The sequence below is a fragment of the Vidua macroura genome, chromosome 14 (assembly GCF_024509145.1).
Source record: "Vidua macroura isolate BioBank_ID:100142 chromosome 14, ASM2450914v1, whole genome shotgun sequence".
Taxonomy (NCBI): domain Eukaryota; kingdom Metazoa; phylum Chordata; class Aves; order Passeriformes; family Viduidae; genus Vidua; species Vidua macroura.
Window position 1 is genome coordinate 502306 of NC_071584.1, and position 25087 is coordinate 527392.

The 25087-nt window shown below is 42.6% G+C and overlaps 1 protein-coding gene across 3 annotated transcripts in view; it reads right to left on the reverse strand.

Moving 5' to 3' along the window:
- HTR2C (5-hydroxytryptamine receptor 2C) overlaps positions 1-25087 on the reverse strand; it is a 215984-nt gene that overhangs the window by 50275 nt on the left and 140622 nt on the right. For all 3 annotated transcript variants that reach the window (XM_053990331.1, XM_053990332.1, XM_053990330.1), the window contains exon 2: positions 22966-23371. The gene's annotated coding sequence lies outside the window, so the exon portion shown is untranslated. The remainder of the gene's footprint in view (positions 1-22965; positions 23372-25087) is intronic.

The window sequence follows — 25087 nt, forward strand, 5'->3', positions numbered from 1 at the left end:
CACATGTGTGCAGGAGGCATTTCCATGGGAGCAAATTGCACTGACACAAACTGTCATCTCTGACATCAATATATGAGTCAGGAAAATGAAACGAAGGAGACAAAACATAATTGAAAATACTCCATTTCCCAGCACGATATGAAAGGCAAAGGAGGTCTGTAAAAGCTGATGTAATTAGGATTAACCTACTTCTCCTTATGAGAAGACATGGAATAAGACATGGAATAAGGATTTTGTACAATTTGGATTCTGTCCCAGCTGTGGTGTGCTGAAGCTGCAGCAGAGGGAGCACTCCTGAGGTGCTGAGAAGTAGCAGGCAGGTGCTTGGCTGCATTTAACAAAATGGTTAGGACCACTGAGAAGAACATGGAAATAGGAGAGAAGCTGTGGACAAATTCAGCAACAGAACAACAGAGAAAATGTGAAGATTAAAGGCTAACAAAGAAATGTAAAAAACAACCTCTAGTCTCAGGGACAGTCTAAGAAGGAAAATTTGCATTTAGAAATTCAAACAGTATCCAAAGCAGCCACTTCCTTTTTAAAAGGAGTATTCTTCCTATGTTAAGCTAAAATGTGTGTGAAATCTCTCAGGTACATCAGCAGTGTTTTCCAGACAGGCTGTGGGTGCTGCTGTGTGGGGTCAGAGACCCAAGGGGAGCTGTCCCCATGTAAGCAATGCTGCCAGGGGACCAGGCTCTTCTTCTAGGGTCACACCAGCACGGCTATATCAAAGGGAGGGCACCAAAGACACTTTTATTCAACGCTACAGAGGAAAAATAATGAAACTATCATAGCAATTTATATATGAATCAGGTAGTGCCTGCATTTTAATGGCTGAAACAAAGACAGCTGAACTCTAATGGTGTCGATTTTCTCTTGCAAGTGATTTCTAAATTGCTTCCACTTTGTCAGCAACATAATATCTCTATGAGCAGCTCAGAGTTAAGGAAGTGACAAACCACCAATTGTCAAGGAGAGAAAAACAACACACATCCACATACACTGAAAGTAGGTTTGAAAGAGAAACACTTCTTTTCCTCTGGAAACAACAAGCCTTTCACATGAGGGAAATTGACTCCATCAGAAACAGCAGGGCAAGTCCATCATTCCTGGCTTCTGATCTCCAACAACTTCACTATCAGCACAAACCAAAATAATTTGGGTGCTGGCACTATTGATTATAAGTGAATGAGAGTTTGTGCCCAGTGTGTCCAGCAAAAGTGTGTTTGGAGACAACATCTGAAGCCTTTGAGCAAGGAATGTGTCCCCTTCTTGCCGAAGTTCAAACACTGGAACAGTTTGAGACAGAAATTCCTTTAGTTCATAAGGACAGCTACAGCACACAGCAAGCACTGTACAGAGAGACATCAAATGAGGTTGGGGAGCCAGGGAATCAGCAGCAGAGCAATCTCTCTGGACACTGAGCCCATTAATTACCTCTCTGGTCAGTGTGGGGATGAGGATACCACCACCACCACAGCTAGGCTGTGTCTGGGAGTCAGCTCTGCCAGTGCTGAGCTTCATCAGCGGAGTTTGGGATTCCTGATGCATGCATGCCTTGTGACAAATAGATACAACTTCTCTGTAGGCTGGATTGATTAATTAATTACACTGACCTGTTGACCTAGTAGCAAACAGGAAAGCCAAGAAGCAAAAGCCCAAAGCCTTGATTCCTGTATTGCTACCATTTCCCCCCCATTTCCTGCACATTACAGTCAAAGGGAGGTCTTGTCCCCTGTATCAGCCAGCTTGGACCAGCTGCAGAAATAGGGCCTGGGTATATTTATACAGTAACGCAAACACCTCTCGAGTTCTGTGTCAGTAAATTGTAACCTACGTTTTCATTTTTCAAAACCACTACCAATACAAACAAGTGATCATGGAAATATCTAAAGTAACAATATTTTAAGCAGCTTTACACCAAGCAGTGTAACCTTTACAAACACACTTGGATAAATAATAGTAGTCTAAAACTGAAACAATTATGATTCTTCCATTAATTAGCAGGCAATAAAACCCTGTGCTGGTGACCAAACAAATATCACCATGTAATTTAAAAGTTACACTGGCAATGTTTATCTCTCATACACATCTGACCCTCAGAGAAGATTTGGGTATAAAGGGCAAAAAAGTAGCCAACACATTTTTCAGATCCCAGTGTTATCAAGTGTCTGAGATTGAAAATCAGGATGTTTTCTATTACCATCTGTGTAGCAGCTGTTTTCTGGGCAGTTTTCCTTATCTCCTGTTAATGGGCCCATCAATGTCTTGCCACGGGACTCAGAGATAACTCCCTCCAGGAGCCCTTTCTGTTTAACAGGTGATCAAGGACCCACCCATCACTCAGAATGACATCAGCCCGTCGTGAGATGCTCCACCCAGGGGAAAAGAGCTAAGCATCCCCACCTAGTAATATTCTGGGCTTTGGGACAGAGCAGGCAGCCTTCCCACAGGTTTCCAAGAGGAACAGCTGGGGTTTTCCACTGGACCGACTACACCTTTTCCACAGGATCAGTGCTCCAACAGAACCACATCTGCAACTCCAGCAGGACTGCAGCCACTCCAATTTGGACTGCTACCAACATGCTGGCTAAAGGGGTATCAGGTTGTATTCTGACTTTGTCAGTGGTTTTCCTTTTGTATTATTGCATGTGTTTTGTTTCTTTTCCCTTTTCCCAACAAATTGAATTTCTGACTTGGAGTTTCTCACTGGTTTTGCTTTCAAACCAGAACATCAAGCTAAAGCAGCCCAAATAGAAATTAGAAGTAGTAACTACGCAGTGAGGCTGAAATCAGCTTCATCCGTGTGAGTCAACAGGAGCATGTCCCAGCCTGTTGATGTTGGGAATCAGCTTGTGGGGCTGAAAGTCAAGCGGACATGGCACAACACCCTGCTGCCACCCCTCCTTGTTGTCCCCTTAACAAGAGAGAGGAAGAATCACTGGACTATCATGCGGCTGATGTGTGAGGTGCATGGTTTTGAACTCGTGCCTGTAGTTTACAGGGCCTTTAGTGAACTGTCTCAGCAACTCCCAGAAGCAAAAACAAATTCACTCCTTTGATATGTGCCCCTTCCTTAAGGCTGAAGAAGGTGGGATGCAGAAGCCCATACAGAGCTACCGGAACATCTGAACTTTGCAGGAATTTCCTGCGTGACACAAACCAGGATTCCAGTTACAGAGTTAAAGTTTCCAAGAGATTGCCCTAGGCAGAATGCTCTGCTCCAAATTATAACAGACCTCTCAATGTCCTTAAAAATAGTATCTTACTCAATCACTTTATTCTGCAAGTCTGAGCTTTTAGAAAACCAAGGAGTTCAGTACAGATACTGACACAAAACAGGATGGTGTTCTGTAATGGAAAACCCCTTTGGACAAGAACATCATCAAGTGGTGGATAGCAAAAGAAGCTGGTGGTGATGTGCTACTGCACAACACTTCCCAAGAGCTTCAAAGAAAGCAAGAAGATCTGGCAAAACCGACACGGGAACATTATTCCAGAGCACTTCCAAAACCTGAGAACACCCATCATTGCACCAGAAAGGAGGACTGGATGAAGCCACACATGTTCACCAAAGTGGGGAGCACCATATAAGTGTTAAAAACGTCAGGGATGGATCAGGCAACCAGCAGTTGATGCTTCAAGTTTTAGCTTTGATATTTTTCAGATTCTGAGCTGCTTTAATGTGTACTTCTGAGCTTCATATTGAGGGATAATAAGCTCTCTTCACAGAGTAGGTAGTCAAAACAATTCCTTCTCTAGCTGGGGACCAAGGACAAATGATCCAAATCTCCGGCCCAAGAGCACAAACAACGTGGGCTGAAGAGAGAAAACAAGAAGGATGGGACTTCATAAGCTAAGGCTATAATTGGACAATTAACTCCAATATGCAAAATGACCAAAACTTATAAAAGTGAGAGACCTTGTGACCGGTCATCCATTTTTGTGACCATTTTGGTTCCTCTTGGGTGTAGCCCTGGCTGGGCTCTTGTGCTGCCCAAGGTGGATCCATTGAGGCCTTCTAATAAATCCCTACTTTATTCTTTAACTCTGTTTAGCCTCTGTTCTAGGTCAGCCTTCACACGGCATCACAGACATTAAACATAGTGGGTAGCAATACCAGTTTACAACTTGTGAGCAAAACTGAGCATTTTGAACCTACCTGCAGCCTCAGGGCTTATCTGTGGCTGTGAGAGCAGTTGAGATGGAAGATGTTAGAAACTAAATATCTCTGAAACACTGGAGAAAGTCACCTATGCACAGCTGAAGCAAACCAAGAAATCCTCTTGCAGCAGTTTGTATCAATCAAAAATAAGCATGTGTCATGGTTTGATGCTGGCGCAATGCCAGCGCCTCCATGAAAATGCACCTTCCCCAATAAATGCTGTGAGATGCGATCAGGAACAGAGCAGAGCAGGCCCAAGCTTAGAAATAAAGGAGAAAGAACTTTATTAAGCTACTACTATGATAAAAGACACACACTAAATCCAGAATGAAAACCCTCTAAAACATTCCTCCTCCCCTCATCCAATTTCCAACAAACCACAGTGAGACAAAACCCTGGATTCCTGATCACTACTTCATATACCACTCTTCATATAATCAATATTCAGACCCTCAAGGGAGAGAGGAGTCTCTCTTGCACCATAGACCCCCCCGCCCCAGGAAACACAGTTGCCACCTCTTGTGTTTCCATGTCACACATGGCAACCGCCTGGAGAAAATCTGCCAGTGTGACACTCTCCTTTCCATGTCACAGTGCTCTCACCATCGTGCATGGACAGACTGCTCATAGGGCTCCTTTAAGGATGCTTTGCCAAGGACCCAAAGAAACAACAGTTCAGGTTCTCATTTTTGGACCACAGTCCCCCCCGTTTTCCTCCTCCCCTGGGGCCGAGGGTCTCAAGAACAGAAATCTTCTTCCTGAAGACAGAGGGCATCACCACACCCTCCTCAACTCTTCTCTGTTCACTCCACTCCTGTCACTCTCAGTCGCTGAAGCACGTCTCTTGGGTCACCATTGCATCCCTCTAAAAATGCAGTCTCTATTGCAGGAGCAATTGGTTCAGTCTATGGTTAACAAGAAAAGTCTAGCCAAAAGCCACTCCATCATCTCCTCCCACCTAAAAATTCTTCTTCTAACATCCCAGGTCCCGGACTGTCTCTCTTCTCTTTCAAATCAAGGAGGAGTAGCATTTTGCCAAGCTTTCATTTCCCAGGAAAGGGTTAAAAGTCGCGGACTCCCCGGACAGCTGAAATCTCTGCCCAGAACTCCAACTCCCATGGCTGGGCACCTTCCTCCCCTTCTCCTTCTCCTCTGCCGGCAAATTCCAGGTGTCTTCAGGCTCTCTGTCTCTCTCTCTCCCTCTAGGGAGGGGGAACAAAGACATCTCAGTTTTTTCCACCCTTCCATCCTGCAGGGGCAGACCTGGTTCCAGTCCCTTCAGCCCCTGGCCTATCTCTCCTAGGCCGCATGGCTTCCCCTCCCGCACCCAGCCCATGGCTGGGCAGGGGAGCTCTGAGCTCTTCACTGACCAGAACAGAAGAGAAAGTTCCCCTGGGCGTTCTCTGCTTTTAACCCTCTGTGTTCTCAGAGGCGTGTCCAATGTCTTCAGTGGTCACTCCAAGTGCCAATATCCAGACCTGACCACTGATTGGTTTGACCCCAACTTCCTGAAAAAATTCACTTCCGTGTCAAACCACGACAGCATGGGACACAAGAGGATCCTGTTTGAGCTGATAGCAAGCACAAATTAAGACATGTTACCTTAAATCTCTTTCATTACTGCCAAGTTGTGAGACTTTACATTTGCTGACAACCAAGGGACGCTGCAAGTATTATTGCCATTGCATACACTGACCTAGGGCACAGAAACTTCACCAAATGCAGGGACCTGAGCCCCACAAAACCTGCAGACAACTCTGTTCTGGTCAGAGAAGAGCTCTGAATGTAAAGAAACATTAACTTAATGCTGCTTTCCCTTCCCCAGCAAAGCTGTGTGGGAGGACAGACATTGTTCAAGCACAGAACCAAGGATGAAAGCCAAAAAAACCCCAAATTTCAAAACCTAGAGATTGTAACTTCATTGAGGATTCATAAGACATAACAATACCAAACAAAAGTTTTTCTCTTTGATGCTTCTATAGAATTAAACTCATTTAGAAAACTGAAGTAGATTATACTTTATGTTTTCCAGATAAAAGCACCATTGTAGTCGTTTGGATGCAGAAGGGCTTCCTTCTGCCAACAATCCCATCCTCGCGTTGCAGAGCAGAAGCCCTGAAACACGAGCCCCAGCTCCGAGTGAGAACACAGGGCTCATTCAGAACCTAGGGGCTGCACTCCCCACCCAGAGCCTGCCCCCAGCTCCAGAGCCTGCAGAGAGATCTGCTGCTGTGGAGGATGAGACAAAACCAGCCACCCTGACAGCTCATGGGCAGGGTCACTTCTCACCCAGCTCCAGAAGGGCTGAGAGGCTTCACAGCAACATCTACGAGTGCAGCTGGGAGGGTGGGCTGGAAAAAAATGGAAAAACAAGGCTTATTCCTTGAGAAATAAAGCTATTTTGGTGGCCTGCTTGTAAAAATAATACACTTCCCTAAAAACATAAGAATAAAGACCAAGGAAAAGGAAGAGCTTACATCAAAGCCAAATGCTCCACTCTGCCTTCTCCCAGGAGGGAAAGAGAGATAGCCCGTCACAGATCTGAGCCTTGACACATAAGAGGAAAAACAGTGAATAAGCTGCTTTTACAGAAATGACAAATACAGAACAAGGCTGAATTTCAATCATAAATTTATTTTTTAAATATTATAAGGAATTCTTGTAAACAAAATACTTCTTCCTACTATTTAATACCAAATGATTTTTTTTACTTCATTTCTTTTAAGCTGCAAAAGCACTGACCAGCTATGAGAAGTAATGGCAATGTGAGTTATTTCATCCCTGCTTTCATATTACTTTGGGAAAAATGAAACTCGTCCAGTACTGCAAACTGCCATAGGTTTTCCTTGCAAGTCTTTTAGAGTCAGTCCTTTGAGACAGAAGGTCTCAGGGCTGCAGACAAAACAAGAAAAATACACCCCCTAAAGGCTTCAGAAACAGAAAGCAAAAATATATAGAAAAGCAGGGTGCGTTATCTTCTGAATTTTCTGATCTTGGGCACTTGACTTGTGTTTCTAAAAGTTACCTTAAGGCCAATGACTTTGCACTCAACAACTTCAATGAGAGTTTTTTAAAAGCTCCATGTCCAGAAAACTTTTTTTTTCTTTTTTTAATACTTACAGAGCAGAACAGAAACCTTACATGAGCCGAAGTCCATAAAGCCTGAGTAAAACTACAGGTTATACCTCCTAAAAGAGGAATGTGTTTGATTTTCACCAGCCTTTTGCCTACAGATGTTATGTCAGCAATCAGCTGAACATATTTCCTTGCTAGTGAGATCACCTCAGATTAGAAACATTTTGGAGAATAAATTAATCTCTGCTGTCAGCATCACAACAGAAATTAAAGAAGCCAAAATAAAAATTAGAGACACACAGAAAAAAAGGCAACTCCCCAGTCCTAACCTATACTTTAGGACCACCAATAGTGCACTGACAAATAACAGCACTGCACTATTTTACTCCAACTGGTACCTCCCTGATCACACTTCACCAGAGGTGAACTCCTGATTGCATGATTATTTTTCTGACATTCTTTGTGAAGTCATAAAATAGGAGGCCCTCAATAATACAAACTGCACCCAAAGAATACATGAGCAAAGCTATAATCATAAACAATTTTGGACAAGACAAGGACTTGAAAGAATTTAATAAATATTTTCTCAGATAAACATTATTTAGAAAATTTCTTTATCAATATAGGTAAAAAGAAGCACATTTGCTGTGGTATAGCTCACACAGAACCATCAAAAGCAAAGCCCTACATAGCCCTGTGTGCCTGGTGTGTTGATTTTTATGATCTTTAGCCTGATTTTGAGTAACAACAGCTGTGCACTTAACCACCTTCCTCTCTTCCTGCCACGCTTCAAAGTGCCTCACTTGCAGAATTGATACAGTGATAGCAACAAACCACCAGGGAATTCCTGAATTCTTCCATTCCTTCTGCCAGGATATCCATTGTTTTTTGAGTTGGTTTGTTGTTGGGCTTTTTTTTTCCCTTTGGTGCTTTTGAGGTTTTTCATAGAATACCAAGTTCTGCACAAGTTTTTGTGATCTAAGAACAGAACCTGCCTGCCCTACCAGAACACTTTGCCATGTCAAACTAAAATTGCTTCCCAATTTATCACCATCCAGCTCAGGCTGGAAGCTAAGTTTTCTGTACATGTATGTAAATATATTTGCACCAATATATATATAATCCATGCATTATTTTGATCTAAATCCACTTGTCATTAATAAATAACTCAGTAATAATTTATTAATCTAAAAAAATTTAAGGGCAAAAGGGAAAAAAAAAAAAGGAATGAGAATAACAGTAGACTTCTAGGGTTTGGTCATTTTTCTTATTACAATCTCTGCCTCAAGTCCCTGTTATCTGTGTAAGGACCTTTCCACCTGGAAGAGGGTTTGGGAAGAATTCAATGCTGAGCACCATTTTCCTATTTGACTTTTAAAAAGTAACTTCCACCCTTCCTTTTCCCAGTGGCAGCTGTATCCTGGGGTAACATCAGGTTCTTTCCAAAACAAAGGTGGCATAGCTGCTATAATTTATCTTCACAGCTCATAGCTTAGAGTTACAGACAGAAAATACACTTAACAAGGGAATATTTCCACTGCGTGTTCCCACATGCTGGAAGAGTTTCCTCAGTTGTAGGGAAGATGCTGCAAATTGCCTGAAAAGGTTGGAGCAGCACTACCAAATGACTAAACCCACATTATGTTTCTCTACAAAATGTGGAGGGATATACCTAGTTTTGGTGAGTTCTCCAGCTTCTGCAGCAGGAAGAGTTTCTTTTTGCCGTAGGCAGAGGAAAAGGCTTCTGCAAGTGTGAATAAACCAACAGAGAGTTGCAGGAAGGTTTGGCTGGGCTTTTATAAGAAATGACCTCATTAATTCCCTGCAGTATTCCCTAGGTTCAGAAGATCTCATAAAACAAGAGTCAGAAAAGCAGCAGCTCTTGCACATAACTTTTCTCTGGGCCCTGGCACAGGCTGTGTTTTAGGGGTGCCAGCACCCCTCCAGCATCTCACTCGAAGACTTGCTTACCACATTTCCTTGCAAATGCTAAGATTTAAGGAAGGAAATAATTATTACTGTAGCTGCATGGGAATAGTTCCACAAACTTATTTCTAGCTGAGATTTCTAGTTTACATAAGCCTTCAAACATTTTAACACATTCTGAGATTTACTCAGAAAAAAAAAAGTTGGAGTCCTGGAAAAACAGCTGTGGGCTAGAAGAGCTGTTTCCATCTAGCACTGGTTGAGTTATTAGGCTAGCAGTGAAAGAGAGAGACACCATGTTACTCTCAGGATCCAAAAGCTTCTTCTATCACACTAAGATAAAAATGTGTGAACATCAACAACATGGAACACAAGTTCTTTGTTTTTCTTTCTCTAATGAACTCTGCAAAGAATGCAATATAATTATGTCTCCAAAAGAAACTACTATGCTATCAGAGATACTAAAAAATCTCTGTTCTTTGGATGGAACCCATCACTGCAAATGCTGTCACAACAGACTCCAAACTGTCACTTCAGCAACTGCCCCTCATGGGAAAAACATCTTTCTTCTAATTAGGCAAAACTCTAACTCTGCATCTGAAGAGTATAATTTGATCTTTTCTCTAGAAACTCATTAACCACTCGAGTTCAATTATTAACATCTGCATTAATAACTCATTGAATTAACTACCCATTGTGTGAGTGCAGCTCCTGCTTTGGCAGGATGATGCTCTGAGGACATTCCATTGGGGAGGTGGTGTGGGTCATGTCCACCTAAGAAACTCCTCTGAATGTTGCAGAAATGTAGTTCCTGCCTCTGGGGCTGCTACCAGCTACCAGATGGCTTTGGACAGCTTATCCACTTTTCCTTTCCTTTCTACATCTCTTTAAGACAGTCAAGCCATGAGCAGGGACTTCTCCTTGTTCTCCTCCTTCCCTCCCTCCAGGACTAATAAAGAGCCCGATACAAGGACACCAAGGTAAAAATTGCAATAATAACTTCTGGCAAGGGTGGGAGGTATTAGTACTCAGCTCCTGATGCTGGGTCTGTTAACATGAAGCTCCCAATATGAGGAAAAAAAATAAATAAACAACTCCATGTCTAGATAGTGTTTAATGCTACAATTATTCATGCTAGGGCTCCCACAGAGCCCAGAGCAGCAAGAAACCTGCTGAAAGCCCTAGGGGTTCTGAGATAAACCCAAACTACACTGATTCCTTGATGGAAACCTTTCATAGTAATAGGAACCCATGATATATTCAGTAAGAAACAGGTTTTCAAGCAGTGTTGTAAACACTGAACATGCAGACATGCTTGCACCTGGCCTCAGTTATAAAATGAGATGACTTCCAAATCCAGGACACAGTGGGGTGATGCACAGTACAGTCTTTCAAATGCAGAAATGTATCTTCAGAAAGCTATTTCCTCCCAAAAGCTCCACAATTTGAATTTAAAAAGGGAAGGGAAGGGAAGGGAAGGGAAGGGAAGGGAAGGGAAGGGAAGGGAAGGGAAGGGAAGGGAAGGGAAGGGAAGGGAAGGGAAGGGAAGGGAAGGGAAGGGAAGGGAAGGGAAGGGAAGGGAAGGGAAGGGAAGGGAAGGGAAGGGAAGGGAAGGGAAGGGAAGGGAAGGGAAGGGAAGGGAAATACAATATGCACACACATACACACACACAAACAAGTAACTTCTACTTTTGGTTTAAATTAGGTGAGTATGTACATTCCACACTTTTCTCAAAAGTAAAGGTTCTACAGGTCTTTGGCAGCTTATTTCCTACAACATTTATGGGTGAGTACCTCCATGTTAAGAATTTCCAGAATCCTTTTAAATTCTCCAGCTGGTATTTGCTACAGTGTTTTGGATGTGCAGTAATGTGTGAACCTCAAGAAGCTGAAAGGCTCCAGCACCAGCTCTGTGCTATTTGGATACTAACTCAGACATTTTTGCTTCACAGCAAAGGAATGTAACAAAGATCAATTTTTGTTACGAGATTTGACACGCTTAAGCAGCCTTAAAAAAAAAAAAAAATCAGTGGTATAAAGGAGCTAGCAGAAAAAAAGAAACCTTTCCAAATTCCCAGTGCCACAAGATATTTTCAGATTAATAAAGGCATCAACTTTCGCAAGAGCTTCTACATAAACTGTAATATCAGCTTGCATGAGACTCTGGTGCTTTTGTTATTCCTGCAGTTGGTAAATTCAGGCATAACAATTTCTGAAGTCCTTTGGCTTTTACAAACAAGTATGATTGACAGCCTCTAAATGCTCTGCTTTTCATAACAACCATGACTGACAGCCCTTTGGTGCATAGCCCAATCAGCCTAACAATGTTATTGTTCTCAAATAATTACCTGATAATTTTTTTTTTTTATATGTGCTGCGTTAGTTATGGTTCAACTAAGAGTCCTCTGAATTTCCCAAAAGTTTATTTAACTTGTACAGATTTGTGGCTGCCTTTCTGGAAGCCTCATTCTGTGGTGGCACTGGGATTACACACACTGGTTCTAAGGTGCACAGGCTGGCACTGCCTGTAAGCAATGCTTTCCCTGGCAAGCAGAACATATCAGAGCCCCAAAAATGAGACAATCCATGTGTCATTTTGGCATGTATCACTCACAAAGTTTCTGTACAAAGATAAATGTTTCTTAACTGAATAGTCCCTGGAGCATAAAGAACAGAGCTCACAGTTTGCATGCACCCAGGGCCAGAGCCTCGCATGGGATGCGTGCCTGGAGCTCAGCTCTGTTCAGAACAGTTTACTACCTCCAAGCTGCTCAAGATGGCAACTTGTTTAATCTCTGCTGAAAGCAATAATTGAGATTTTTCTGCTACAGAGAGATCATCCTGAAGAACACTCAGCCAGGGAAACTGACTTGTGCGAATCATATGAAGAAAATAATGACCTGGCAGGGTCCCTTTTCTGGTATCTACAAAATAAATTTCTGAAACTGGAAAGTGTGGGTTTTTTCATCTCTTGATTTTCAGATAGGATGGGAGCAGGAAGGAAGCAGCAAAATAAAAACACACATTGCTTCCGATTTCTGAAACTTTGTGAATATTTTTTTCTTGAATGTGTTGAAAAACATGATAAAGGCCACCTACATTGTAAGAAGGGCAAAAGAAAGATTTCTGTCAGAGGGCTATTGAACGTATATTATGTGCATTTGGTTACTCTTAAAAGGGCCAATATAAAAAAGAGAACCCTTAAAGAAGGAAGCATGCCCAGTCTGAGTTTTTCTAAACATTTCCAGTTTTTCAACGAGGGTACTGAAAAAGTGAGTAGGCATCAGAAGGAGAGAGCTGGGACTTTGCTTTTCAAAACCACAACTGCAGAACTTGAGCACAGCTTTGCAGTTCACTTGTTGGGTCACCTTTTCAAGAACTAGTCTGAAGTTTGGCATCTGCACCAAGCTACACTGTGCATTACCAAACAGCCTGCAGACCCAGGGCATGGATTAATTTTTGTGTATAATGCTATAATACAGATGGTTTGTGCATATTTACTGCAAATGGAAGCAAGTACACAATGTATAGACTGTATAGCCAAATGGGCTAATCCTGCTCATAAACATTTGCTCACAGAGATTCAGGGGCTACACTGGGGCAAACTGAATGGTTAGACCATTGCTATTTGTTAATTTACCTTTCAGTACTTCTGAATTTTACCCATATATTTACAGGATGTATTACCCATCTCCATGATGTATTAGCCATGAGCACAGTCTCTAATTATCTACAGAGCTAGTTTCTTTATTGAGTATTTTTTCCATCCTGTAAACAAACTGGGCATTTTCCCGAAGCTGGGTTTGGGCTGACAAATTGTGTAGAGAATATGGCAGAGAGCCAGTTCTCAGAATTTTTCTCAGAAGCCAATTGATTCATGTTTGTCTCACATCCCAGTATCCTTGTGAGAAGTTGTCAGAGGGCAGCCAAAATTGCTTCACCTACAGATAAAAGGTCATTCACTTTCAATCATATGCAAAACCAGGGAAGTGCCACAGAGCAAACAGCTTTGCCCAAAATTCAGATTGCACCCAAAAGTTCACCAACCATTAGTCATTGCTGTAAATCATCATGACTAATCAGCTCAGCTCCACATCTTAACAACACCAGCCTCAGGACCTATCCAACAGGACCAGGGCAACTTTGGTGAACTGCACAGCGGGTACAGGGTCGTGGTGAAGCCTCTCCACAAAATTCTCAGCAAATCTTGCTTTAAGCCAGGCTTGAAGGTGTCCTGTGACTAACACAGCCAGCTTTCTACTTTCATACCTGACTAGTGGCTCAAGCCATGCAAGCTGTCAAATTGGATGGAAAAGAAAGAGCAAAATGGAGAACACCACAACCTGGATTTCTTTTGGCTTTGCACCTTAGAAATCAGCTTGTATTACATATAGAGAGAAATGGGACTACATTTAAGTATGTTCTTTCTTTCGGTGAACTAATCCACTTGATTATATCTCAAAGTATCTTTATAACACCAATATATGGGTATATTCACAGAAAAACTTTTACAGAAAGGCTAACAGCTAATTTAGTAGGATTCCTTCATTACAAGTTCTTACACAGCTTCTCTATTATTTCAGGCTCTCAAAAAGCTTTTCAGACACACAGTATCTGTACAACATGTAAACATACGTATGTTCCGTTTACAAGCAAATAAATCAAGACCTGATATCTTGGAAATAAAATCTGGGAGAAGCAATAGAGCAGACACAATAGCCCCAGCTGGGTTCAATCCTGTATTCTCACTCCAGAAAGCCTGGACTGAGTACACTCGAGGTTTTCGCTCTTTTAGCTCAGCCACGAGAGCAAAGCATACCCTTCTGTCAAACTGGAACTCTTTGATAACCACTCTGCTTGTCAGACTAGGAACAGTAACAGAAAGACAGAGGGAGATGGTAAAATTAAGACAGTCAAGACTATTTCACAGAACTTTCATGCTTCGGTGCTGTTCCATCAGACACCTGAGGGAAAACATGACTTTGGGCATGTTTTGGGCTGGCAATTCTTCATGCCTGAAATTCAGCACTTTGGAATGAGCTGTATCAGCTCACTAGCCTAGGGGGTTTTCCCCTTTTTTGTCTTTATTTTATTGTTTTTTCTCAGCTGGGAAATATCCCAGCTAATTAATGAGTTGAAATAGTCACTAATGGATTCAGTGAACACAAAAACTAATGCAAGAGAAGTGCTGGGATCATAGAGCCATGAGTGAAGGCAGGGTGGGGAAATCTGAGGAGAGCCCTTCTTTTTAAGAGCAGCTAAATGCTCCGCAGTTAATTGAGCAGAGGAGCTCAACCCATCTTATTCAACTACAATGTAACTTGAATATCTCTGCTGTCCTGTGCAATAGTCTACAGCTGCCTGGCACAGTCTAAGCTAGATGCTGGAATTTCAGCATTCAGTGTGAATGTCTGAAAACAGTCTGATGGCTCACGGACCATTTCTGTTGTGAATTTAAAGCAATTGTAATGTCTGAGACAGTTTCCTCAATGTCCATAACTGAATTCAAACTAAAAGCAACAACCAAGAGACGTGAGCCTAAGTATCTCTCTGCCTGAGGCAGAAGAATTGATATATTAATTGAAGGATAAGGTGGAACATATTGTACCTCAGGAAATGCATTCGCTCCAAAACACATTAAGACTGTCAACAATTTGGCTTGGATGTTCACAGCATGGTACACCAAAAAAAAAAAAAAAAATCATTACTGTGCTACAGTATGCAATAAAACCAGGCTTCAACACAGACAGTAATGCTCTAGAGAGAAAAAATACATGGCCAGCAAATCAAACAAAAAGTTTGGAATCATAAGGGATTAAATTTTGTAGTTTATTTGGTGTGACAAGTTCCAATTAGATGCCAAGGTTTCTTCTGGCATGTGAAAGTACTGTTTAATCCTGCTGCCCATAATTTATTGCCACTGCTCTTCCTGTCTGCATCACCTCTGCACTCACGCAGCACGTGTGGATCAATGCTGGCCTCCTACACAGCCTGTCCATCACAGGGAGTCCTTCCACCAGTCGAGGCAGAACTGCCTGCAGAGCTCCACATGAACTGGGTAAGGAACAGAAATTGGGTATGGACAAGACTTGCGCTGTAAAGGCAGCCCCATGCTTTGGCAATCAACATAAATTTTGTACTACAAACCGGGACTCACAGTACAGAACTTTTCCCTTCTATTCTGATGGGTCTCCCTGTGTTTCAGTTCGTGCCCATTGCCCTTGTCCTATCACTGGGCACCACTGGAAGGAGCCTGATTGGGTTCTTGTATGCAGAGCCTAAAGAAGTCAAGGTGTCTTGGTTTGAAAAGACAGGAGTCTGTGAAGGAAGGCAAGGGCCTCCCGTGAAATGGAAAAGGTAGACCCCCTCCCTCTGAAATACCACAATTTCAAAATAAAAAGGCTCTCAGGCAAAGATATGGGAATGGGAATAGCAGTTCTTTACTAGGAAAAAAACTAAATTAAAAAAAAAAAAGTGATTAGTACAAACAAAACTACTGATTGAGTCAGAAACCTGACACCCTGAGGAGTCAGGGTGTTGGTGATAGTCCAGTTAAATGGCGGCTGCTCCTCCTGCTCCTGGAGTGGCAGATGAAATGCTGCTGAAGCGATGATCCCGTAGAAGGGTGTAGTTTTCTCTGAAGGTCTGGTGATAGAGTAGATGGGCCTGGTCTTCCTCTGGGAATCCAGCGAAGAGGCTGAGTTGCTGTCTCAAGAAATGCTGATTTTATGCAGGTAGGGATGCTTGGCTCCTCCCTCTGGGTGGAGCATCTCACAATGGGATGATGTAATTTCTCAGTCATGCAGTGAGCCATTCAATGGCCCATTAACAGAAGATATCTCCCTGGAGGGAGACATTGTGCTTGGAAGAGATAAGAAAACTGCCCAACAGAAGATACCTGCCCCACCTCCGGCAGATGGCAAATAGAATACATGCTTATCTTATAAGCCAGGACACAAGGGAAAATGGATGGCTGCTACTGAGGGGTAGAGTTCACCACAGATGAGAACAGAAACAACTTTGGATATTTAATTGACACCTTTTTGCTACTGTATTCTATTATGTTTAAAAATCTATTATGTTTAAAAAAATTCACCAAGAATGGTTTATAGGTTTTCTTTTTACCTGCAGCAGATGATAGTTTTTTGGTGTAAGTGGAGTGTTTTCTGTAGAGGTTTTAAAGAAACTAAAAATTTCATTGAAGCCAAACCAGATCAGAGCCATCAACTATAAAAATAATTTCCTCACCTCCTTCAAGCCAAACAGTTTGTTAAGAAAAAGTCCAAAATCTCAGTCTAAAAGTATCAAATATTGCTTGGGACCACAAGCTGAAGTTCATGCTGCACTGGAAATTTGCTGTGCCCTGTGAAACCACTGAGTCTGTTCTCTACGTGGTTTGGCTCCCTCACTGTGAGCTGGAAGCAGAACAATCTGGTGGGTGTGATGTTTTTCACTTCTCTATAGTTCCACTCCCTGGAAGTTTATCTTCCCTTATCTTCCCTTCTACTTACTCCTTTAGTGACCTTGGAAAATAGAGATAGAGATCACAGAAGCAGAATCCTGAAAGATTATTGCTTTTATTATCTAACTGTTGGGAAGCTGATTAAAAGCACACATCCTTTCACAGACTACTCCGTCCATTAGCACTTTCAGCTCTCTTAAAACGGTCACTGAGCAGGATATTAAACACAAGCTTAAGTACTCAGCACTCTTTATTCCACTACAGGTGTTATCATGGCAAATGTTGTAGGAAGTTGTCTGTCCCTAGTTCAGGAGTACTATATTAATTCTTACTACAACTCAACAATGGCAACAAGGATTTTGATAAGAAAACCTCACTGGCCTGATAGCAGGGCAAAGAATTGTGCTGGGTGATGGATAGTTACATAAATACTGCTATTTTATCTGCACAATTTCAGCCAAATCTCTGGTCTGTGATGGTCCCTGAGCCACTGCCCAGGCCACAGTGACAATATGCTTGACCTGGTTTGGGGCCATCAGCACTTCTCTGCTAAGTGGCAATCCAAAGCCAAAATCACTGTGTGAAAACCACTGCAGAGATCACTTCATACTTTCACAACACCAACCAAGGATATTTTACAAGGTCTGAAGATAGGCCCTTTACTACTTTCCCATTATAATCCCAAGCTGCTTTCTAATGTGATTTCTCTTGAAGCTATCAGCTGCTTTGGCATCAAGGAGGATCTCCTGATGGCTCCTGCTACCACATAGAATGGCAAGGCATGAATTCTGGAGATGCTCAGTCAGAGAGTCTCATAAACCCAGCACAAGGTTAGACAAGGAGAATATGCTCCCAGCCTCTCCAGGCTGTTCAAAGTACCAGTTATAAAATCAGTGTATTTAAGAATAGATTGCAGCAGTCATCTCCATTAGCACCTAAGTCCTTTTGTGTGGTCACATATCTTCTTTGATCCAGTAGCTGTTATTCCATACCTAGTTTGAGCAGCAATGGATCTGCTGGAACACCAGGACTCTCTGGTGCTTAATTGAGGAGGAGGGCATACTGCCAAAAGGGACAGGAGCAGAAGCTTTTTCTTTTTTGGATGACATTAATACATTGCTGCTCTTACGGAAGAATCCCCCACAAGTTTACAGAGCACTGAGTCAGCCTCATCCCTCAGAATGGATCGGGCAAGGGTCGGCTGCTCTGCTGCTGGGGTGGGCACAAGGATGGGAGGGAGTCCTGCTTGCTGACAGCTCTTATGCAATGCAGATAATCCATCTTCCTGCAGTCATTTGTGGGTGTCAGAAGAAGCTAAGAACAAACCAGGAAAAGCCTTTGGAAAGGTCTGCTAAGCAGTGAGCTGAAAGAAACATCTCTCAAGACCAGCATACCCTGGCTTTGGCTTAAAACACAGCCTTAGGTGACCTCTACTATGTGATCACAGGTGATAATCACACATTGCACTTTTATTAGTGATTGACCTGCCCAGGAAGTGTTAAAATCAGCACAGAAAAGTAGACATTAGAAAAAATACTTACATTCCTGTCCGTATGGGATAGATTCGAGTTGCTAAGCTTAAGGAAAGATGTAGGTGCCCCCTCCTGCTCATTAAAGGGAGTTGTGAAGCAAATTGCAGCATTTGAGATCCTGCTTACCCACAAGCCAGATAAATTAGAATTTTTTTTTTACCAGTTTGTCTCACACGGGCTACAACAATATGCATCTCCAGCAGAGAAAGCAGGTCAGCACTGACTGCCATTCAGAAGGAGAGATGGTCAGTTAAAAGAGAGAAGCCAATTAAGAAGCAATTGGACACTCCTAGTCAGGAAGATACTAGGGAGAAAAGAAAGAATATAAGGAACATGACTATCTGAGAATACCCAGTATGCCCAGCAGAGGCTGGGGAAAATCTGGTGCTGTGGATGAGATTCATTCATGTCCTTGCCTGCAAACTGAGGAAGCATGCTATGATCAGACGCTAGAAATTAAAAATAAAATCAAAATCCAAGCAACAGCACTGTGTTTTTATCAGCTTTAAGCTTCTTGTTTTCCTTGTTAACAAGATCAAGAAATTTATTTGTGAGAGAAAGCTCTATAATTCAGTAAACTTACAAAAGTTTGTGAAAGACAGGATTACTGATTAACTCTTGATTAATGCTGAAGCTTTAGGGTAGTCTAGAAGCTAAATTAATAACTCAACTGTACATGCAGGATTCGAAACCAGCTGTTTACTCTTTTGAGTCTCTTGCAAAGCAAGCTTGCTCTCAAGGTCTTCAGAATAAGCATAATGGTCCTGGGCTTGGTCCCATGCACTCTAAGCACAATGAAATTGTGGCCATATAAAATCACTGAGAACAAGGTTAGAAGGAAGTCCAAGTAATAAAAGGCCATGTCACATGAAAAGCTGACCTTCACTTTGTTACAACTGAAGTTTTGCAAAAATAAAAAATTGCAATCCTTTTCAAAAGAAAATGTAAGATGTAACCTAACCCACATCCACTCCAAATCAAAGGTCAATAATGTTAAATGTACCTTTTTACATTGCCCAAAACACCTGAATATACTGGATCTGTTGAAGTGTCTAATACCAGCTAGAATCAAGAACAGCAGAAGATAAATTTGGATGTAAAGTCTCTTCTGGAATGCACCAGATAAGGCTTCTTGCAATATAATAAAAATATATGGAGAAGAAGCTTTTAATTCAATCAGCATTAAACAGTTTCAATGAATTCCAGGGGGGGAACAAAAAACCAAGCACATCTCTGCTCAGCGTAAAAAAACAACAGTCTTTGTAATGGAGCAGAAGGACTCACACTTTTGTCTCTTTTTGAGAAATAAAGCTCTGTAAACACTGGGCCAACTATCAATCTACCTTCTTGATGCTCTGAATGATTTGGTCCAATAATAGCAAAGCCACTGCCCTGCATTGCTCAGACAAGGTACACAACCTGCTTAGACTTGGCTTCAGAGCAAATCAGGAACAGGACATGGGCTGTCTCACCATGGGCATGTTTGGAATTTGAAGAAATTACCTTTTTATTTTAAATTACAAAAGTTATCATCCTAAATCTGTATTCGAATCCACAAATGGTTCCTAATAGAATAACATGTTGATTAAGTCATCAAACAAAACACTCTGGTGCTGGTAGCAGCAAGGCACCAGCTGTTTCTGAGAGCAACTCTGCGTCAAGTGCAAAAACTGACAAAATTTGAGTTAACATCTAGCTACCTGACCATGTTGTCCTTTTCAGCAGCAAGAGGACAGAGGCACATCTCACTTGGTCAGAGCCTGGTGCTAATAACACCAAGGGCAGGGTTTGGTCCCTGCCCATTCACTGGAGGGCTGGACTCAGTGATCCTTGTGGGTCCCTTCCAGCTCGGACAATTCTGTGATTCAAATGTGGAGTCAGCAGGAATGTTCCTACCCAAAGTGCACAGAAGGAAAGGAATCTCTGCCTTTCAATTAATTATTTAAATTACTTGATGCAACCCTTATGTTCACAATCTGCAGCTACACTGAGAAACATAAGCAGTCCAAAACCTCTAAGGACCTTAATCATTACAGAGTATGCAGAGGGAACTTGTTGACAACTGCAGCAGTCATTTAAATCTGCTGGCACTTTTGGAAACAAATAGCTCTGTATAAAATCCAGTTGGAGCTGGCTTCTCCTCCCCTTGGTCTCTGAACACTGACAGAAGGACATCCCCACCTCTACCCACCAGGTGCTCAGCAGGGCAGGTGGTGAATCCTCTCCATGATCATGTGGAGCACACAGGTGTTTTCTCTCCTGAGAAAAGCACAAAGCAATTCTTCTGGAGCTGTCACTGAGAAATGCTTCCCCCAGAAACAGCTTGAATTGTTCTTCACAGTGTTTTTACTGCTGGACAGCAACCATGGATTTTTCGTGGAAATAGTTACCCTCTCCAAAAGTACAACTCTTCCCTGTTAAAATCCACAAGCAATAACAGGTTGGTTATGTTAAAGCTTTTCTATCTCCCCACCAGAAAGTTATTTTATCATTAAATTTTGGTCAAAGCCCAACAAATCATTCCCACCTATCAGAGGGGGATGTGCTGCAGCAGTCTGAGACTGCACAAGTCTCCAATCACCAGTGAGACATCCCTGGACTCTTGACCTTGTGTGCAGAGCTTGTCTTTCCACTAGAGTGCTGCTCAAAACATCCTTCAAGATCCATTACTACTGATTTTATAGTATGTAAACTTCAAAACACTTCTCTGAATTTTAAGGGACAAGGATAGTACAACAAAAATCAAGAGGATGAAAGACAAGACCATGCAAAGGAGATAAATCATTTTGCTACATGTTTTTAGATTAAGTGTACAGAGCTTTTATGAAGCTAGTGAAAATCTTCTAGATGAGCCTTTAGGGCACATCAATTTAGAATTTTTTTCTTTCTGCTCCGTCCTTATTAACATTGCTCAAAAACAATGCTGAAAATAGTTGCCAGCAATGTAACCGAGCCTGTGAGAGGCACCATAAAGGCTTCTGTGCCTCAAGGCACATCACTTCTGCTCCTCCTTTTATTTTTCCATGTATTTAATTGAACTTGGCAGTAACCTTTACCACATGAAACCAAGACAGCAAAGCAGTAGATTTGATCTGTGTGCTGAGTCTGGACTGCCTTGCTGTGAACAGCTGGGGAAAGTGGTGCGTGGAGATTGCCTGGGTTTGAAATGGAGACGTGTTACCTGTGCCCCTGCTCCCACTTGGTGGGGAGTGTTGCCCCACATCTTTTCCATATAGCAGCCAAGAGCAAAAAAGCCAGGATAGCAAACCTCTGCCGGAATTTTCCCTAAATGACACGTAACTCTTGATAGGGAGCACTGAGTATCTCACTAGCACAGGTAGAGAAACCTGATCCTTTACCCTAATCCTTATGCTTTCAAAATATTATAAACCATGGGCAATCAAAACAAAAGCAAAACTAAAAACCGTACAACCAAAACCTTGGATTAACACTATATCTACAGACCAGTCTCCCCTTTACTTTATTTTAGGCTGTGTTTCACCCCAAACTTTATGTTTGCCAGAAAGATTTTTCAAAATGGAAAGTAGTATCTTTTGTATTTGGCTGAAAGCCACCACTGTAGGACATCCTTCCTGGTTGGAAGGTACAGAAACAACACTGCTAAAGGTGTTCAGGACCACAAGCATCTGCTCATTTGCAAAGAGAATAAGGAAAATCTATAAGATAAGGGCCTGAAGTCTGAGATTAGATAAAAGTTTTAAGACTCACCACACATATCTAATTAGCAGAACGTAGTTTACAAGAGAGTACTGACCTTCTGTGTTTGGGTGAGAATGCCCTGAATTGGCACACATGTAGGACAGGGTAGGAGACCAGTGCCATTCCATCCCAGAGATACCTGAAGCCTGGGGCATGTTGTGGGTTGTGTGGGCTGGCAGGCAGGGGGTGCAGGCAAATACACCCTTAACTGGCCCCTTCTTCCCCTTTGTACAAGAGAGCAGAGATCAGGGTCCTTCCCTGCTCCTGAGGGAGGATGGACAGGGCTGGGAAGGCAGCAGTGTCATCCTCAGCTGCCAGTGGCTTCACCTGTATTGGTCAGCAGCTCAGTGTCCAGCTCTGCAGCATCAATCTCAAATTACAAAGCATTTCTAATGCACAGGATCATAGAAGTTGGTGTAAAACCAACTCAGTCCTGAAGCTGCAGAGAAGAAAAAATTCTGGCAATAATGGAAGGACATAATCAGTATTATTGCCATAAAATGTCTGTAGTGACTGCACTGGCAATTTTTCCAAATGGGTTAGCTTAGAGACTGGCTTCTTGCACTGATTACTAAATTATTTTCTTTACAAAGGTCTAAGTGGCTCTGTCTTCCAGATGAATAGCCTGAAGCCACTTGGTTCAGAGCTTCAGTCCCCTGAGATTCATCTTGGACAGTAAGAAATGAGACAGATGAACCCTAAACTACTCTGTGTACAAATCCAGCAGTGGCTTGGCTGATGAGAACACTTTGTGTAAAGTACCACTGAATTTAAAATAAAGACACAGGTGAACTGAGACTACTTAAAAGTTAGAAGAAGTCAGCAGCAGTATTTGATAACAAAGCATTTTAAACCAAATAAAGCTGCCCGAAGAGAATTTTGGCTTCACCACATCTCACTTCATCTGGGAGAGCTGCCTTGCCAGGAAAATTAGGAGCAGTGTGCTGGAACTGGCACTTTCCCAACCCAGGCACTGCCAGAAATCTGGAGTGCCCTGCTCCCCTTGCCTGCCCCCAGGGAGCAGCAGTTTCTTTGTTGGAACACACAGTTACACATCCGCCCAGCTCTTGCTGAGCAACACTTACTTTTTTCTTGAAAGAGAGCACCTGTGCTCAGGGAGGGGAGCTCTTTGCAGCCACTTGCACATCTGGTGGGTGGTGATGCAGCACTGCTAGCAGGGACAGGAGGAGGGAGAGGCCGTGGGTGTGCAGGGTGAGGATCTCACGCAGAACCACGGGGACGTGGGTGTACACCAGCCTTGGCCCACGTGGAACAGGATCTGGGCAGCACAGCAGGAAACAGGGAATTCAGCCCCTCTGGCAGCTGCTCCAAAGGAGGTTTGGTGATCAGCTGGGCAGGTTTGCTCTGCCTGTGGCTCAGGGCCCTCCTAGCAGGAATTCAGTGGGCTCTTCTCAAAGCACTCTGAGCCTGGGGATGACACTGGGCTGAACTGCTCACCGGGGAGGAGACTCAAACATGCCAGGGAAACCTCTGGGGAAGAGAGATGGAGAGACAGAGATGAATGAAAAACAATGTTTATCCCTGAGATTTAAATGTCTTTTGCTTTTCTAGAGTATGTTTGAAATGTCCCTGTTAAATTAGTCTATTAGAAAAAATCCCATTAATTGGACAGGTTGGTCAGCTGTGGCTTACTCAGAATTTGTTCTGGTTTTAGTATTTTATCATTAAACATAGTTCTGAGTAATTCAAACCTCACAACACCAAGGAAAAATTGCCCATAATTAACATATTCAAGTGTAAGCAGCTTTCATCACACAAATACCAGCAACAGCTCACACCACTCTCCCCCACTCTACTTCACTTGTTTATTTAATCTGCTTTATCACTGAATTTCTTCTCTGGGTTCCACTGATGCAAACTTGCACTGGTTTGAAAGGTTCCTCTGCAAACACAACAAAGCAGCTCCATACAGGAAGGTTTAATCTGTCACCAGAGCTTTTCAGCAGTCAGGTCCCTAAGCATTAGCTTTGTTAATTAAAGCAGCACATCTGAAAAATTAGCAGAATACACTGAATAACAGAATACACTGGCATATTTCTGTGCAACAGGGAGAATTTATACCTTCAGCAGTCACCAGTGGACTGAAAAAAGCCAGTAGAGCATACCACATGATGTTGTAGCACCCCTGGGCTAGAAAGACAAGTAATATGAGTCATTTAAAAACCAGAAACAGTCAAAAGATCATTAAAAAGCTACTAAACCTCACAAAACCAAATAAATACATGAATCAATTAAAATCTCTATGTAGCATCCTAATTGAATTTTGCTATAGTAGTATCACATGGCTTTGGAAACTGCCCTTCAGAAATCCAACCAAAAAGTGGCATGTTCCCATCCCTACTTATTCTCCCTGATTAGTGAAATATCAGAAGGAAATAAAAAACAAGGGAGGGATTCAGAAAAAAACAAATACTCATATTTAAATTTTGTCAGGTTCTTCTTATTCATGAATCTTAAACTCATTCATCCAAGAGTGGATGGCATCCTTCTGCAAGAGTGAATTGTGGCCACGAAGCACTACACATACCATGGAACACAGCATCACAGGGAGTCATCCAGCACAGGAGCCCAGGCCAGGGAACAGCCTGACACTCTGAGGAACTGAAGGGCTCTTGCTCCAAAACATCCCGACTACACAGCCCAAGAAAAAAAAAAAAGGCAAAACTCCCCAGTGCACCCCACACCCTCACACAGACCCTGGAGCCTGGAGCAGCTCCAGGGAAGCCTCCATGCAGAGGCTGTGCAGGAATCCAAGAAAGTCAAAATCTCTTCCCAGGAGTCTCCTGTGAGATCTAGCACAGCACAGAAGTGCTAAACAAGAGGGGGAAGGAGCAGGAAAATCAGCAGCAGCACAAGGAAGGCCATGAGCAGATTTGTGTTGGCTGCAGCAGTGTCTGCCCCACCAAACCAGCCCCAAAGCAGGGTCAGCAGAGGAGCAAGAGCTTAGGGGAAGCACTGACATCTGTAAGCATGGAAAATGGGAAAACTACTAATGTAACTGATCTCAGCTAACCCACAGACCTACTATCATATCAATGTACCAAATATCAGGCATCAGTGCTCTCCAAAGGGAGAGGAAGCCAAGCAGGAGGCACAGAAGATTTGCACAATGGGTTTGTGTATAAGGGGATCCTGTGATGGACCATCCAATGCAGGTTCTTGGCTCTGCATCACTGTCTGTTTTCA